General features: G+C 37.2%; 1 protein-coding gene and 1 pseudogene across 2 annotated transcripts in view; one reads left to right on the plus strand and one right to left on the minus strand.

Annotated features, from left to right (window-relative positions):
• Positions 1-17,750, plus strand: part of CCDC160 (coiled-coil domain containing 160) — a 71,495-nt gene that overhangs the window by 38,518 nt on the left and 15,227 nt on the right. The gene's annotated exons all lie outside the window — the stretch shown is intronic.
• Positions 8,242-9,991, minus strand: LOC100927808 (annotated as a pseudogene).

Here is a 17,750-nt window from a genome sequence, read left to right on the forward strand (position 1 = left end):
CCAAATCCAGAGACACTTGTTAAGTAGTGTCCAGAAGGTGGGAGTTAAATGCAATAGCTTGTGGGAAGGTAGTGTTACAGAGGCCAAAGTTTGGTGACAACACAGGGGTACAAAACTAGTTATCAGAGCACAACAGCAAAGATTACCACAGGGTCAGTTTGGACCTTACTAGGACCCCCTCAACTACTGAGTAGTATTTTGTTGGGGTCCATTCACCCGACCAATCAGCTCCCCACCTCCAAACAAATAAGGCCCAAAGTCCTTTGGGATATGGGGTGCTGTCTCATCTTCTGAAGCTACTTTCTATTGGGAGTTGATGTAGACCCGAGTCATCCTACAGCGTCCCAGTCTGAAGGGATGCTGAGCTTGAGGGGTGGGCCAGAAGCTGATCGAAGCAGCATCCAGTGAATTCTGAGTCAGATCCCTGAAGCCGGACAATACAGCTGTCTACTGCTAATCATTTGAAGGTGAATTGACCGAAGTCCAGAACAAGCAAGAGGTTAGGGACAGTATCATTGGAAAGTATTAGCAGGGATCCCTTTTGATGGGGCCTTCAAAAATATTTAGAGAACGCTCATCTTACAGCTTACAGTTTGGCCAAAAAGTTATTTTCTACTTGTAGGAGCCCATGAAGTTGGGGGGAGAGAGAGGGAGAGAGGGAGCAGGGTGAGAGGGTGTAATAACAGAAGAACCAATACTATGATTTGAAAATTTTGTTTTAGGTTTTTAAGGAAGCTGCAGATCATGTTACTATACACTAAGTAAATGTTAAATAATAACAAAATAATTAGCTGAAGACAGATGGAAACCATGATCAAAGAAATAGGTTTTGAAATAACCATTTTCAAAGAACTTGTAGTTAATAAAAAATAAAAAAAATTTAACAAACTTCTCTTAGAAATTCCTTGAATTACTAAACAGTAGAACTCTTGATACAGCATATTATCTAAGTAGATGTTATACATAAATGATTTTGTTCTAATATAAACAACCAGACTGGAGATATGGGGTTATCTCTTTAAATATGGAAGCAACTTAAAAGTGAAGAAATTTCACTTAACCACGCGGGGGCCTAGAGAAGACTCAGGAACAGTGAGTGTGGTTCTTTCTACCTCTCTCAACCAGGGAGAAGGGAAAAAGGTTCAGGCTAGGGCCCCCTACACCCAGTGAGGGAGGAAGAGTAGATTATGCCCTTACAGTCTAAGGCCAACTGATCTAAAATAAAACCGTGAAATTATGCAAATGACTAGTATACAATTTTCAATTCCCATTTTCAGACAACTTCAAAAAATCCTAATCAAGAATTTTCAGAAGTCATAACCAAATTGTAAACCTCAGAAGAGTTTGGTTTTTCTCTCCTGACCTTTTAAGTAAATTTCTTTGTTTAAAGGAGAAAACAAAACAATCTTAAAACTCAGAACATAAGTGATGGCTAAATAATTTTGGATGGAAGTGTCACAAAGTTTATAGCACGTGTCTAGCAGGGCTGACAGAATTGTAAAACATAGCTCATACAATTTTACAAATTGCACAACACATAATTCACAAAACAATATCCCATCTTAAAAATATATTTCATCTAATTAGAGGAGATACAAACGTAGGATCTCTTTAGGTTGAGTAAGTTACCAGACAACTTTGTTTGAAAGCCATTTTTAACTTCAGATCAAATACAGATTTAAATTTCTAGTAGCAATATTTTATTAGAGATTAATGTGCACATATTTCTCAACCTAATCAAATTCACAATTTTAGCATCAGTTAATAGTGATAGTTTCATACAATTTTCTCATACATTTTAGAGTCAGATTTCCAATGTAAACACACACAGAAATTTAAAGCTTTGGTAGAAACTTAAAATTTCAAGTTTTTTTAAAAAATTAGGCCTCCATTTTGAAACATTCTGACATTCAAATTTATTCTCCTGGTAATAGCCCAATTTTTTTTTTATGGTGGCAGAAAACTGAGACCTATGATGGCACCTGGAAGCAGAGAGACTCAGGTTCCTGTTTTTTCCAGATGGCACCTCGGGGCAAAACAGCAGGGGTTCCAATCTCCCAAAGCATGTGGATGGCGTATATTCTAGAATTTTAGGGTTTTTTCCCTTTATTGCATGCCATGTATTCAGATGGAAGTAAAAAGAAAAGATCTTAAAGTGCTAAGTGCACCCCCTGCATCTCCCCAAGCCATGTGAAAGCAGTCTGTGTCTAGAGAGGATGGAGAAACTGCTTCTATCTTTCATCTAGGAAGAACTGAAAAGACCACACTCACCTACATACAGTGAGAAGGATTTTAGCACCCTGGGAGTCAGAGGGAGTCCCCATCTAGAATGAAACCGAGGCTGATACCAGTGCATCAAAGTAGGGGTTTGGAGGCCCACCTTTCATCATCCATCTCACAGCAAGGACCTAATTATCAAGCCAGGGTATTGGCTTGGCCATTTCACAAGTATCTTTAAGGGAGAGAAGTTAAAGAAAGGTGTCTCTCTCTTTTCAAGCAGATATTCTTGGAGGCTGTTTTTATTTTTTGAAAGCTTAACTTTAAAAATGCAGCTTAATTTGAAGCACAAACAGGAAGGAGACTAGCACAGAGAGGATCTGAGAGGCCAGACAGGCAGGCACATAGAAGACACAGAAAACTCGCATTTGAGATCCTAGATGGCCAGATGTCATATTAGTTCTCCCTTGCCATGTTGGGGAAGGAAAAATACCCTTAAAAAACCAAAATTCTACTCTTACCCACATACCCAGCATCCTACAGAGAAGCGGGAATACTCAATCTTCCTCCATAAAGGGCGTGACCTATTTGGGGGCATCACCCTACTTTTTAGGTTCATCACTCACCACCCAGTGAGGAAAGTGATGAGTGTATCCTGAGGTATTTCTGGGTTCCCAGTTACATCTAGCCCTACTTGAAGACTAGGACAAAAATATCAGGGTGTGCATTTCTTACCTTTTGTCAAGACCACTAGAGGGTTTTGAGCACCAAATTATGAAAGTGAGGACAGCGATTAGCACCAAATGATGGGGTTCAGTCATGTGATGAGTTCACAGAGGCCTTTCTCTTTTTTTCTTTTTGTTAAATAATAGGTTTTTATTTTCAGAATATATGCAAAGACAGTTTTCACCCTTGCAAAACCTTGTGTTTCAAATCCCTAGACAGCAAGTAATGCAATGTATGTTAAACATGTGCAATTATTCTATACATATTTCCACAAATATTATATTGTATTATATAATACAAATATCATGCTGCACAAAAAAAATGGATTAAAAAAAGAAAAAAGCAAGCAAGCAACAACAAAAAAGGTGACTATTATGTTGCGATCCAAACGAAGTGCCCCATAATCATCTTTCTGGTTGCAGATGGTTCTCTCCATCACAAGTCAATTGGAATTGGAATGACCTTTCTCTTTGGTAAAAGATAGATTTTTTTACGAGAAGAAGTTACATACCAAATGAAGAGGTAAAATAGCCACCAGGAGTGGTAAATGTGAAACAGATTTGGGAGAGCAAATAGTAAGAAAAGGGTTTGGTTTGGTTTGGTTTTTAACAATTAACAATGGAAATTCAAGTTCCCCAGTGGAACTCACAATTAACCAGGAGAAAGGGAATACACCATGAGATATGAGTATAAGATTGGCTAGAAGACTAAATCCTAAAAGGGATTTAGCACCCTAAAATAGTTAGTTAGTTATAATAAAGAAAAAGACATCATGAGGCATGGGGGAGGGAATGGGAGAAAAGATACCATGAGGCATGGAGGGAGGGAGGAGGGAATTGGAGGAAAGATACTATGTGGCAGAATCTCTGCCATTCAGCAAAGATGGTGTGGGCCATAGGCAGATTTTTATGGGAAATAGAACTTTGAAGGTTTGACCTAACTTGGCTTTCTTATTGTATACAGCAAGGCAGGGGGTCACCCAAGATCTCCACAGGGGGTGGGCCTGTAAGGTTGAGCTGATCCCCATCAGTGTCCTTCCTTGCTTGCCTCAGGGAGTAATCTTATCAGAAACTTTGGGCTTTCTCTGAGAACCCTAATTACCCAGGACCTCATCCATGGTGCATAGAATTGGAAACTGAGCTGGTGTTCATCAGTTGAGGAATGATTGAACAAATGATGGCTTATGAATGTAACAGAAATCTGTTAAGCCCTGAGAAAATAAAAAAGGGGAAGTTTTAGTGAAACCTGAGAAGCTTGTACAAATTGATATAGAATGGAGTAAGCAGAATAGGAGAGTAATTTATATAATAACAACATTATAAAAACAAACACCTTTGAATAACTTAAGAACTCTGATCATTGCAATGACCCCAAAAAAACTCCAGGGGTCCTTTATCTATAGATTATATGCATGTTCCCCAACTCATGACAAGAGGTCATGGATTCAGGGCATAGAATAAGGCTTATATGTTTTGGACATGGCCAGTGCAGGAATCTGTTTTGCTTGATTATACATATTATTTTTCTTTTTTTCTTTTATTAGTTAATTAATTAGTTCTTTTTTCTTTTTTTTCCAATGATGGAAATGGGGGACAGGGAAGAGGGAGAATGTCTCATGACTCTTAATGCTACTCTTCGTCTTCCAGGTGACTTCCAGTGCCTCTGGAATTTCAGACTGCTAGGTAGCACAGTGGAAAAAAGAGCTCTGGACTTGGAGTCTGGAAGACCTGAGTTCAAAAGCAGTCTCGGACACTTACTAGTTGGGTGATCCTGTATAAGTCACAATCTCTGAATCAATTTTCTCATCTATCACATAGGAATAATACCTACCTCCTAGGGTTGTTGTGGGGATAAAGCAAGATAGTGTTTGTAGAGCATTTTACAAATGTTAAAGTGCAATATAAATGTTAGCTATCATTCCTTTCCCAGGCCATCACCCTTGCACTGGCTGTATATATTCTTCACACTTGTCCACTTTGATGTCTTGGTGCACCCATTCAGCTCTATACTGTCCTCTAACCTGAAATCTCTTGCCCCTTCATCCTATTGGCAAATCCCAACCTTGGAATATTCCCACTATTTGCCTCGTTCATTCTCACCTACATGTTGCTCAATGGAGACAAAATAACAAAAGCGTGCTGACTGGTTCCGCTATAAATTTACAATAAACCGTAACCTGGGTTCTCATTATTGTAAAACAATCCCACTTGCCCTGAGTGAATTCTTTAAAAAAAATTTATTTTGTTTATTTTAATAAATTCAATAATTAATAGGTAAATTTAATTTGAAAAATGTAAATATTAAAATGTTAATTTTATTTTTATTTATTTTATTTTCAATATTATTTTGTTTTTCCAAATATACGGAAAGATACTTTTCAACATTTCTTTTTGTAAGACTTTGTGTTCCAAATTTTTCTCCCTCCCTCACCTCCCCCCTCCCTAAAACAGCAAACAGTCTGATATTGATTAAATACATGTAATTTCCCCAAAGGTGAAGAGCATACCTTTCAGCTGATATTCCTTTTACCATCATCCCCTTCTATCTTCTCCTTTATTGCAGTCTCTTGATTACGAGGTGGCATTTTCTGCAGTCAAGACCAATCCTCTACATCCCACCCTTACCCTATTCCCTTCCATCTTCTCCAGTAGACTGGCCCCTTTTATCATTTCTCCCTCTAATCTTCCTTCCCTGCTTCAGGTGAATATACCCATCTGAAAAAAAAAACTGTACTAGATCTTATTATCCTTGCTAGCCATGTCCTATATCGCTTCTCCCCTTTGCAGCTATACCCTTTGAGAAACTATCCGCCTAGGTGTGGTGACATAGGCCTGAAACCCATTACAAAGGGAGTCTGGGGTAGGTACCTCACTTGCGTTTGGGAGTTCTAAGCTGCAGTGTGCCTAAAGCTGATCAAGTTTCTGTACCTAATCCTGTACCAATAAGGTGAGATACTGGAGAGGTGGGTTAAAAACACAGCAGGTAAAAGCTTCTTTGCCATTAGTTGGTGGGAGTGGATCTGTGAGTAGCTCCTGTACTTCTAGTCTGGACAAAATAGGAAGACCCACTCTAAGATAAAAAGAAAAGCTATCTGTATTGGGCACCTGACTTCCTTTCCTGACACTCTTCTAAACCCTCTGCAAAGTGGCTTCCAACTTCATCCAAAGTTATCAAAGATCAAAGTGACCAATGATATCTTGATTATCAAATGTAATACCTTTTCTCAGTCCTCCTTTCTTAACCTTTCTGTAGCACTTGCCCTTGTTGTTTCCTCTCTGAATGTTTGTGACTCTGTTCTCCCTTGGCTTCCTTCTGACCAGCCCGAAGGCTCCTTGATCTTTTTTTGCTGGGTCTTTTGTTTTGGGGGTCATTTTTTGTCTTGAATACGCTTAAAGAGACCAAAACGGAGTCAGAATGAAAAAGTTTATGGAATGGAATGAAATAAAAACACCAAAATCTTTTTGAAATACAATTAATATTTTATTTCTTGCTTCCCATTACAATCGACAGATTTAGCAGTGACAGTTTTCTGTGGTCATTTGATAGAACAATGTACAGTTACTCGGTTATTCTTTGACACTCTTAAGTTAGTTGTTAAATTCACCAGGATGTTTGAAAAGCTGTCCGCCCTTAATGGGGACATGGATATGGATCCGGGATGGTACATATCAATACATATTAATGCAGAATAACATGGAGCACTGCCACTGGTTTGGTTTACAAAATGAAAAGAAAATACAAGTTCTGAATGGGTTTTGTCACCAAAAAAACCATTTTAAAACATAAGGCCATAATATGTATTTCAATGTTATATTGCATAAAGAAACTCAAAAGAATAGCCAGAAGGTACCATATTTATTAATATGCTAGCAAAGCTGATAATTCAAAGGAAATTGATACTCAAGCGAACAAAACAGTAGAATTCTTAAACAAAGGAATAATGGGGGGAGGGACAAGCAATTACAAAAATTTTTGGTCTGATGGATTCACAAATAAATTCTCTCAAACATTTAGAGAACAATTAATATCCATTGTACCGTAACGATATCTGTAAAACAGTTTAACAACTTCTCTGTCCCTTCCTCCTCCCCCATTCCTAGCTAGCAGGTACCATTTTGGAACATCTTTGAATTCAGGAGCTAAAATAATTTCTTTGGTAGCAGATAAATGCTATTTATAGAATTTTCTCTAGTACCCCCCCAACTCCTGCCCTCCCCCTCCCTCTTCCCTCTTCTCCCCCCACCCCGTGGCACACCCCACTTTTCCCCAACTTTCATCGGTAAACAAGTTAAGAAGAGTTAAAAACCCAAAGTTCAAGCTTGATCTTATCTATCCCATCTTGTCCTTTTTGCTGGATCTGGATCCATGCTACATGTACAAAAGCTCTATTTTGGGCCATCTTCTCTTTTAAAAAAAAATTAATAGATTGTGTAAACAATTTTCAAAAACAATGAATCAGGCCTCCTTTGCTAAGCAAAAGGACCTAAAAGGTGTTGTTGTTGGGTGTTGTTGTTGTTGTTTTTGATGTTGTGGTGTTTTTTTTTTTTTTTTAACTAACCAAACTCAACTTGGTTCACTTCATCACACTTTTCAAGTTTTTCTCTGTTCTTCACCATGAAGTGCCCAGTTTTGAGTTTGTGATCTAAAGCCAGAAAGTTAAACACTTGTGCTAGATTGTACTGTTATTCATTCATAAGTGAAAACTCAATATTACCACTTTGATGTCAGTCATGTGGCAAGAAAAAAAATCTCTATGCTCACATTAGTAAACGCTATTCCTCCCTCCCATTTGCTGTTGTAAATGATGTTAAGACTTTGATAAACTCAATTTTCAGACAAGCATTGGAAAACTGTGGCATAAAAATACCTTGAATCTAATATCAGTAATACGGAATTACCCAGTATAATTGTAACAGTCAGTTGCAGATAATTAATGAATGGATAAATTACTATACGTACTCCATAAAAGACAAAAAGAAATTCTCTATAAAGAATATACTTGAAACATCTATAAAAAACAAAAGGAAATTTTTTTTTCACTAACAGATTAACCTGAAAAATTGCATTGATGTGGTAAAAAGCAGAAATCAACCTAGATGGGTGGTTTGGTTATCAAACTGTTGGTATATCTAGATATAATTGCATCTCTATATCTCTCTAGGTATAGTAAGTATCAATGCAAAATTTTTACTTTCTACTAGATTTAGTAAGAAAACTTTATAAATGAAGTTTTTCTATAAACTTTAAACAGTTAAAATTAAACTTTCTTTGAAAAATTTAAATGAAAAAAATTTTGAAAACATTTCACTTTGAAAAAAGCACTAAAGTATATAAATGAAAAATGAAAACAGCATTTCAACTTGAACCAAAATAACCTTCACTAAGCGTAATTAACTCTTAAAAGAACAAATAATAAGAAACAAAACCAAATTGCGATGCTAAAGCAATATTTTGAAATTCTCTATTGTCATGCTTTAAAAGTGACGAGGAGAATAAGGGCGAGATCTAGAACGGGATTGGTACCTCCCACGGCTGTAACGGGGTGATGGTGTTCGCCGTCTGTAAACTACCTCCCTATCTTGAACGCTTCTCCAGCTTCCCCCACCTCCCCCAGATATTCCTCCACTTACTCCTCTATAGGATCTATTATAATAATCCCTCTCATATCCGCGATCATATGGCCTTTCGTGGTAGTCACGACGTCTGTTGTAAGTAGGTCTTCCCATGTAGATTCCAGGTGTAGGTGTGTGGGGTCTTTTTGTAATAGAAAAATCCACTCTGATCCTTCTTCCGTCAAGCTCTATTCCATCGACCCTCTCTTTAGCTTTCTTAGCTTCTTCCACGTTTTCAAAATACACAAAAGCAAACCCCCGTGAGCGCCTAGATTGTTGGTCATAAACAATGGAGACGTGAGAAATCGGGCCATATTTGGTGAATATTTGTCTTAGATCCCTTTCGGTGGTGTACAGGCTCAAACCGAATACGCCGAGACAACAATTGGGATCGGGATTGGACCGATTTCCCAGATGACGCCTGCGAGTAGCCAGAGGAGAATGGCTAGGGCGCCGTCTTCGGTATTCACGGTAATCTCGACCGTAAGACCTGCTCCGGGATTGTCTGCGATTGCGGTTGCGGTTGCGATTGCGGTTGCGATCGCGGGGGGAACGGGAACGGAAACGTAAACGGGAACGGGTGCCAGAGCGGGAACGGGTGTCCGAGCAGGAACAGGTGTCAGAGCAGGAACGGGTGTCAGAGCAGGAACAGGTGTCAGAGCAGGAACGGGTGTCAGAGCAGGAACGGGTGTCCGAGCAGGAACAGGTGTCAGAGCAGGAATGGGTGTCAGAGCAGGAACGGGTGTCCGAGCAGGAACAGGTGTCGCAGCGTGACCGGGTGTCCGAGCGGGAACGGGTGCCAGAGTGGGAGCAGGAACAAGAACCCGGGCAGGAACCGGAGCAGGAGCCGGACCTTGAAATAGTGCGGGAGCCGGACCGGGAAACAGTGCAGGAGCATGACCGGGAAACAGTGCAGGAACCGGACCCGGAAACAGTGCAGGAGCCGGACCGCGAAATAGTGCAGGAGCCAGACTGGGAACCAGAGCCGGTACCAGAATAAGAGCGAGAGCCTGAGCCGGACTGGGAATAGGAGCGGCTTTTTACAATAGGCTCTGGAGAGCTCATTTGGGATCTGGAATTCGATTCAGATCTGGACTGTGATTCAGATCCAGATCGTCTAGAATTGTCTTTGTAAAGAAATCTTACACGTCTAAAAGTACCAGATTTGCCAGATCTCTGGCCACTTCTACTTCTGGAGGCAGAGTGGGGTTCCCGCCGCCCACGGTAGATTACCCGTCGGCTCTCGCTCATGGCAACTCTAGCCTAGGCTTTTCCGCCACCAAATACTTAAAAATCAGCTGCCCTCTCGACTGCCCCTCTCCTCCTCTCTGCCAGACCGCCAGAGAGTACTCTGACTGAGGGAGTTCTGACCTTGGTCGCCGTAGGCCCAGAACCCTCTGTTGCTAATCCCAACGTTCTGTTAGGAAAAACGAAGGCTGTAGCTGTGGCAACCGCTAGAATGGTTGCCGGGGAGGGGGGAGGGGGGAGGGGGCCCACCGGAGTGGGGTGGACACAGACACTGGGTGTGATGTGGTGTCCACAGGAATGGCTTAGAGGCCAAACCTAAAGGGGTACTGAAGTAGTCGCCTGGGCACCCACCTCCGCCTTCGAAGGAAGTGATGGAAGTGACAAGGTATCTTTTCTGAGCTCCGATTGGCTAGTCTGGATTCCAAAGGGAACTTCCCCCTTCACTGTTCCCCGTCACCAAAGGTTCTCGCACTTTTGGGTCCCCGGAACTTATTACGCGCTTACGTCTTATTGGGGACGCTCCCAAAGAGTTTTATTTTGTTTATTTGGAGAGCTTTCTTTTTTAATATTAGGAATTGAAATATCTTAGAATACTAGTTTGTACCGTTATGAAAATACGTTTGACCTGGCAGAACTCCCATGGATAGGCGTAGCCAGACCACATTTGGAGAACCACTACACCTTCTCCAACTGGATGATCTCATCATTTAAGATCAATTCAATTAAAATCTCTTTGCTGATGATTCTCCTATAGATTTATCCAACTCTAATCCCCATTGACTTCCAGACTCACATCTCCAGTTGCCTTTTAAACTTCTTAAAATGGATGAAACATCCTAAACTCAATATGTCCAAAATTGAAGTCATTGGCCTTTCCCCCAACCCTTCCGATTTTCCCCCGTTACTCTGGAAAGCATCCTATCCTCCCAGGAAACCTAGGCTTGCACCTCAGCAGTCAGGCTCTATTCACAGTCTCTTACCCCCCAAGTTCAATCTGTTACCAAGATCAACGCAACTGGCTTTTGTGACATCTCTCCTATAAAGTCACCATTTTGGTGCAGGCCCTCATCATCTTTCACTTGAACTTCTTCTAAAGCTTTCTAATGCCCCCGACTCAAGTATTTCCACACTCCAAAGTACCCCCTGCTTAGTTGCCGGAAATCTTGAAGTACAGATCTGATCATGTCTCCCAATTATTCAGTAAGCTTCAGTGGCTTTTGTTACCTCAAGAATCAACTATAAAATGTTTATTTAAAAAAGCATTTAAAGCTATTTACAAGCTGACCTCTTCCTACTTTTCCAGTTTTCTTATACTTTATTCTCCTTTGGGCATTTTACAATCCTCAAGACACTCCATCTCAGCTTCCCTGTGTACTGGTTGAATGTCTGAAATATTCTGGGTTTGTTTTTTTATCTTTCTTGTCCTGTTTTCCTTCAAGACTCAGCTAGAATACCACTTTCTTTTTTTTTAATTTATTTTTTTTATTATAACAACTTTTATTGACAGAGAATCCCAATTTCTATAGGACATTTTCCCTAGTTTTCCTAACAGCTACTGTCATCCTTTCTTCTATCTATTCCATATGGGTCTTCTGTGCACTTCTTTGATAGATGTCTAATCCATTAGAACCAGAGATGAGGACTAGCTTTGCTTTCTCTTTCTATCCTAATGCTTAGCATAGTGCCTAGCACATCATAAATGCTGAATAAATGTTTTTGTCGCCTGAAAAAACTACCCAAAATGATGCTACTGGCTGATCTGAGCAAGAAAAGGAAATTAGAAAATCAAATTAGCAGAAATTTTTTAAAAGAACAAGGTTACTTCACAGTGAAGTGAAGTCAAAAGAATGATAAGAAACTACTATATACAGCTGAATGCTAGGAAGTTTGGGTACTAAAAGGACATACATTTATAAACAAACTAACCAAACAAAATAAAGAGTTCAATCTCAGAAAAAGAGTAAACCAAAGTATATGAATATGGGGAGTGGGGACCTGGATCACATGGATTTATAAGTGAATTCTAACAGACAGTAGAAGATCATTTTTAAACATTTTGTATATATAACTATGGTACAAAAATGACTCTTAAAACAGAACATAAGGCATTCTATTAACTTTAACAAAATAGGACAAAAAATAATACACCAAACTCACTAATGAATACTGATATAAAAATTTCAAATAAAATTCTTATATAGAGACTATTATGATCTATCAAGAAAATAACGGATCATGACCAAGTTGGTATACCAGGGATAGTGCAAAAAAATTTTTTAATTAAGGTTTTTTTTAAATTTTCAAAACATATGCATGGATAATTTTTCCATTAGGAAAAAAAATTGCCAGGATTTTTCATATCAACAACAAAGATAACTACATGATTATTTCAATAAATAAATGAAAGTTTCTTGAGGGTTATGACTATTTTACTTTAGTTTTTTTTAATTTAAAAAATTATTATTATTATAAGCTTTTTATTTACAAAACATATGCAAGGGTAATTTTTCAATATTGACCCTTATAAAACCTTCTGTTCCAAATTTTCCTCTCCTTCCCCTCACCCCTTCCCCTAGATGGCAGGTAGTCCCGTACATGTTAAATATGTTAAAATATATGTTAAATCCAGTATACCTATACGTATTTATACAGTTGTCTTGCTGCACAAGAAACATCGGATCTACAAAGAAAGAAAAAACCTGAGAAGGAAAACAAAAAATGCAGAAAGAGTGCAAATGCTATGTTGTGGTCTACACTCATTTCCCATAGTTCTCTCTCTGGATGTAGCTGGTTCTCTTCATTACTGAACAATTGGCACTGGTTTGAATCCTCTCATTGTTGAAGAGTTGCTTTAGTTTTTTAATCCCCAGTACATAATATAGTACTTGAAACATAGTAGGTGCTTAAGAAAAGCAATTGGAAGAATCCCTACCTTCCTTCAAAGCTCAAGTGCTGCCTCCCAGCAGGAGGCCATTATAGCCACCAATGCCCCAGTCCCAAATATATATTTGGAGTTAGGGCATTTTACATATATGTGCATATATATGTATATATATATATATATATTTGTATTTAGTTGGATGTGTATATGTTATTACCTCTGATAGAAGGTAATAACCTTGAGAGCACAGAATGCTTTGTATGCCCAGTGCCTATCTTAGTGCCTGGCACTTATTTTATACTTTAAGAATGCTTACTGACTGAATAGCAAGGATGCCTCCTCGCTGCATTAGTATTTGACATAATTCTCAAATTGCTGTTATAGCAGTACAACAATTAAATAAAATTAGTGTTGTGAATATTGGCAAAATACAGGGAAGATTTCCTCTTTTTGTTGTTGTTTGCTTGCATTTTGTTTTCTTTCTCATTTTTTTCTTTTTGATCTGATTTTTCTTGTGCAAGATAATTGTATCAATGTGTATACATATATGGAATTTAACATATACTTTAACATGTTTAACATATATTGGATTATTTGCCATCTAGGGAGGGGGTGGGGGAAAGGAGGGGAAAATTTAAAACACAAAGTTTTGCAAGGGTCAATGTTGAAAAATGATCCATGCATATGTTTTGAAAATTAAAAAAAAAACCTTAATGAAAAAAAAAAGAAATGACTAGAATTTCTGAACATAGAAGATGCAATTCCAATTGAAAGAATTCACAGGTGATATCCAGGGGGGAAAAAAAGACTAAAATAAAACCAATGATGTAAATTTCAAGACACACTGATTAAATTCTTTTTTATTTTTTAAAATTTTAATTTAATTAATTTTTACTTTTTCACACTGATTAAATTTAACAATTCAACTTAGAAATGACAAATTCTGCAAGTAATCAGGAAAATACCTTCAAATATAAAAGAAAAGAAATGGGAATATGTAATGGGCTGAAGTTTGAGTTGATGCACTGAGGTCCCAAGTACTTGAGGCTAAATAGTAATTGGGCTATACTCTATTGATATACATGATTGGATAAAGAATGGTCCCTGCCCACTCTCCGTGCAAGTCCTGATGTGTTGTATAGGAAATGATGATTTTGGTGGGTGGAGGCAGAGAGAGACAGGAAGAGAAGCTGGGAGAGATTGGGCCTGGGTTCCATACTCCTAGCTGCTGGTCCTGTGGCTGCTGGTCTAGCTAGCTTTTTTTTTTTTTTTTTTAGAGGATAATATTTATTTATTTATTTATTTATTTTATTTTTTTATTTTTTTAATTTAATAGTCTTTTATTTACAGGATATATACATGGGTAACTTTACAGGATTAACAATTGCCAAACCTCTTGTTCCAATTTTTCACCTCTTACCCCCCCACCCCCTCCCCTAGATGGCAGGATGACCAGTAGATGTTAAATATATTAAAATATAACTTAGATACGCAATAAGTATACATGACCAAAACATTATTTTGCTGTACAAAAAGAATCAGACTCTGAATTATTGTACAATTAGCTTGTGAAGGAAATCAAAGATGCAGGTGTGCATAAATATAGGGATTGGGAATTCAATGTAATGGTTTTTAGTCATCTCCCAGAGTTCTTTTTCTGGGCATATCTAGCTAGCTTCTTGACTCAGCTGCACACATTGCTATTGCTGATTCTCTCCCACCTCCGATCCTTCTTCACTGAGAATAAAGACTGACGATTTTCCCCTAACCTGAATTCCTGACTCCTGCTGATTTAAAAATATGCGGTCTTCACAGGAATAAAACAGAACTATTCTGCATCCACTAGAAAACAGGAAGAAATAAAACCATGTATTCTAAAGAGCAATCGTATTTAAAATGTAGCTCAGGATGATCTACAGTATAAAGCTTTCACTCACAAATTAAAAGAAAAAGAAATATACAGTAAGAAAGAAAATTTTGAACCATTTCAGGAATAGATTGAATAAATTAACAAAGAAACAACTTGAATTATGAAGTAGGAGAGGACACCTTCAGTCTATCCCTTGGAGGTGGGAAGTTCATCTGTATTATATACTGCATATGTTTTCAGACTTTTTCAATGTATTGATCAGTTATCCTTGGGAGATTTTTCTTCTCAAAAATACTATTTGTTGTATAAATTGGCTCTCTGAGGGGAGGAATACATGGGATGATTCTGATAATGTACGAACCAGAAGATAACCATAAAATTTATTTGAAAATAAATAGCTTATGAAAAAAATAGAGGGAATGAGTATTTACTAAAGTACCTATTATCTGCCAGGTATGGGCTAAGCTTTTTAAAAATATATCATTTGATACACATAAGAACACTGCAAGGTAAGTGCTATTATGAACACTATTTTACAGTTGAGGAGGCTGAGACAAACAGAGGTCAAGTGACTTTCCTAGGATCACACACCTATTAAGTGTCAAAGGCTAGAATATCCCAATTTGCAGGTCATATGATACTGTACTTAGAAAACTCTAGAGAAGCAGTGAAGAAACTAATTGAGAAGACGAATAGCTTCAGTAAGATAATAGGATAAAAAATAATCACAAAAATCATCAATATATTTCTACATGGTACTAATAAAAACCAAGTAGAAATGAAAATAAGGAATATTACATTTGTAATAACTATACAATATATTAACTAACAGGTATCTTACTAAAACATATGAATGATTTCTATAAATATAACTAGAAAACATAAATTACAGAAATAAAGAATTAAAGAAATATTCACTACTCATTGTGGGGCCATGCCTATATAATGATGATACTCCTTAAATTCATGTACACATTTAATGATATATCACATTACTTTGTAGAACTAAAAAAATGATACATTTCATTTAGAACAACAAAACATAGAACTGCAAATAAAATAATGCCAAAAGTACAAAAGTACAAATAATGGGAAAAGTATAAAATAATGGAAAAAAGGCATAGCGGTGTCATAGCACCAATTCTATTACAAAATAATGATCATCAAAAATATTTTTTAAAAAAACAGAAGAGGAGATCAATGGAATAGACTAGCTAAGCAAGAAACCAGCAATTAATAACAGTATTTATTGTTTCATAAAGCTAAGAACACAGATTACTGATGCAAGGATTTTCTTTTTGACAAAAACTATAAAGCACTTTGTTAGATATTAGGTTTAGACCAGCTTCTCAATATTCAAATATTATGAATTAATATCTCAATAAATTCAGCAAATTTTTAAGATAGAAAATAAATCCTTATTAATCAGAATTCCTACATATTATAAACAAAACCCAGGAGGAAAAGCTAGAAAGAAAAATTCCATTCAAAATAATTATAGAATGTGAAAAATAGCTGGGAGTCTATCTAGATACACTTAGGAAGACCTAAATAATTGGAGAAGTATTAATGGATCCTAGGTGAGCTAAGTCAAGATAACAAATATAAATAAATAAAATAAAATACTTAGCTGGCTAAATTCCCTTGAAACCCTTCACCAAATAAATCACATATAAAATAAATATAATGCTGTTGAATTAGCAGATGATGGTGCTCATTCTCAGAATGAAAAATTAATCAGATATAACTACATAGAAGGGACCAAAATGCTGGGTACATACCTATACCTATATTTGTCTCAACTGAACTAAGCTACACACATTATTCCTCCATTTGGAGAGTGACATTTAACTGGAAAGTTGGTCAGTCTAATTAGTCATTCTACTAAGATGTGGATTTAAAAAAGGAGGCCTTTTATTTTTCTCTTTTCCTTCCATAAAAATAAGCACCTATAAAAGCTTTGAAGATCTGCCTTCACTATACACATTCCTCTATTTTGTAAAAAGGGAACCATTTAGAGACACAAGGCTGTCCTAAATATTTAATTCCCAAGGTCTGATGAGGAGCTCTGAACTTACCTATCTTTGTCTCTCTGTTGGACTATTTCCCAAGTTGCTATAGGATAGCTTTTTTTCCCCCCTCAAATGAATATTTCATCAAAAGCAGGAATTCTTAACCTTTTCTGTGTCATTTTGAGGACTCTGGTAAAGCAGAGTAATGTTTTATTTCCTAGAGTTATTGAAGAAAATGCTAAATTTAGCTAGAGGTTATAAACAAATAAGATTTTTCCCAATATAAGTTCATAGGTCCTCTGAAATCTGTTCATGAATACGAAGTTAAGAATCCACAAACTAAAAAAATAAAGTCCTCTAAAATATTATTTAATTGGTGGACTAGATTTGATGTTTTGAACAGCAGGTTATTTTCTTCGCTGATAGTGGTGCAGTGCATACAGTGCTGGCCTTGAAATCAGGAAGGCTCACGTGATTTCATTAGTTCAAATCTAGCCTCAAATACTTACTAGTGTATGATCTTAGACTAATACTTCACCCTGTTTGCCTCAGTTGCTCCTCTATAAAATGAGCTGGAGAAGGAAATAGAAAATCATTCCAATATTTTTGCTAAGAAAACCCTCAAAATGAGGTCACAGAGTTGGATATGATTGAACAACAACATTCCCTGTGTCTTCCTTTTGTTTAAGCTGATATACCTAATGTATGTGTTTTATAAAGGAAATATTGAAGATTATGAAAGAAATTAAGGCAGCCATCTTGGCTTTTGTTAACATCTAATTCTCTTGCTGCAATGCAGCTGTGTCATTAATTTTCTCCAAAATTTTGGCAATTAGATCTTCCTATCTCTAGGTAACAAACTCCCAGAATTAACCAGAATAATTCCTTTAATGTTTTTCCCATGCCCATGCTGCTAAATAAAAATTTTAAATAAAAACTTACACACATGAAAAACTCAGAGAAAAAGGAATATTTGTATAAATTGCTAACAATGTTGAAAAAAGCAAAACTTAGAGAATGAGATACATCTTCCAGATGTATTTGTATTCTAAATTGTTGTTTCCCATGACTGCTGTATATCTGCTTTGCAAGGAAAACAAATGTATCTTGACTGAGACATGATCTAGGCCAGGGGTCCTCAAACTTTTTAAATAGGGGGCCAGCTCACTGTCCCTCAGACTGTT

This window comes from Sarcophilus harrisii, chromosome X (assembly GCF_902635505.1).
Source record: "Sarcophilus harrisii chromosome X, mSarHar1.11, whole genome shotgun sequence".
In the NCBI taxonomy this organism is placed as follows: Eukaryota; Metazoa; Chordata; class Mammalia; order Dasyuromorphia; family Dasyuridae; genus Sarcophilus; species Sarcophilus harrisii.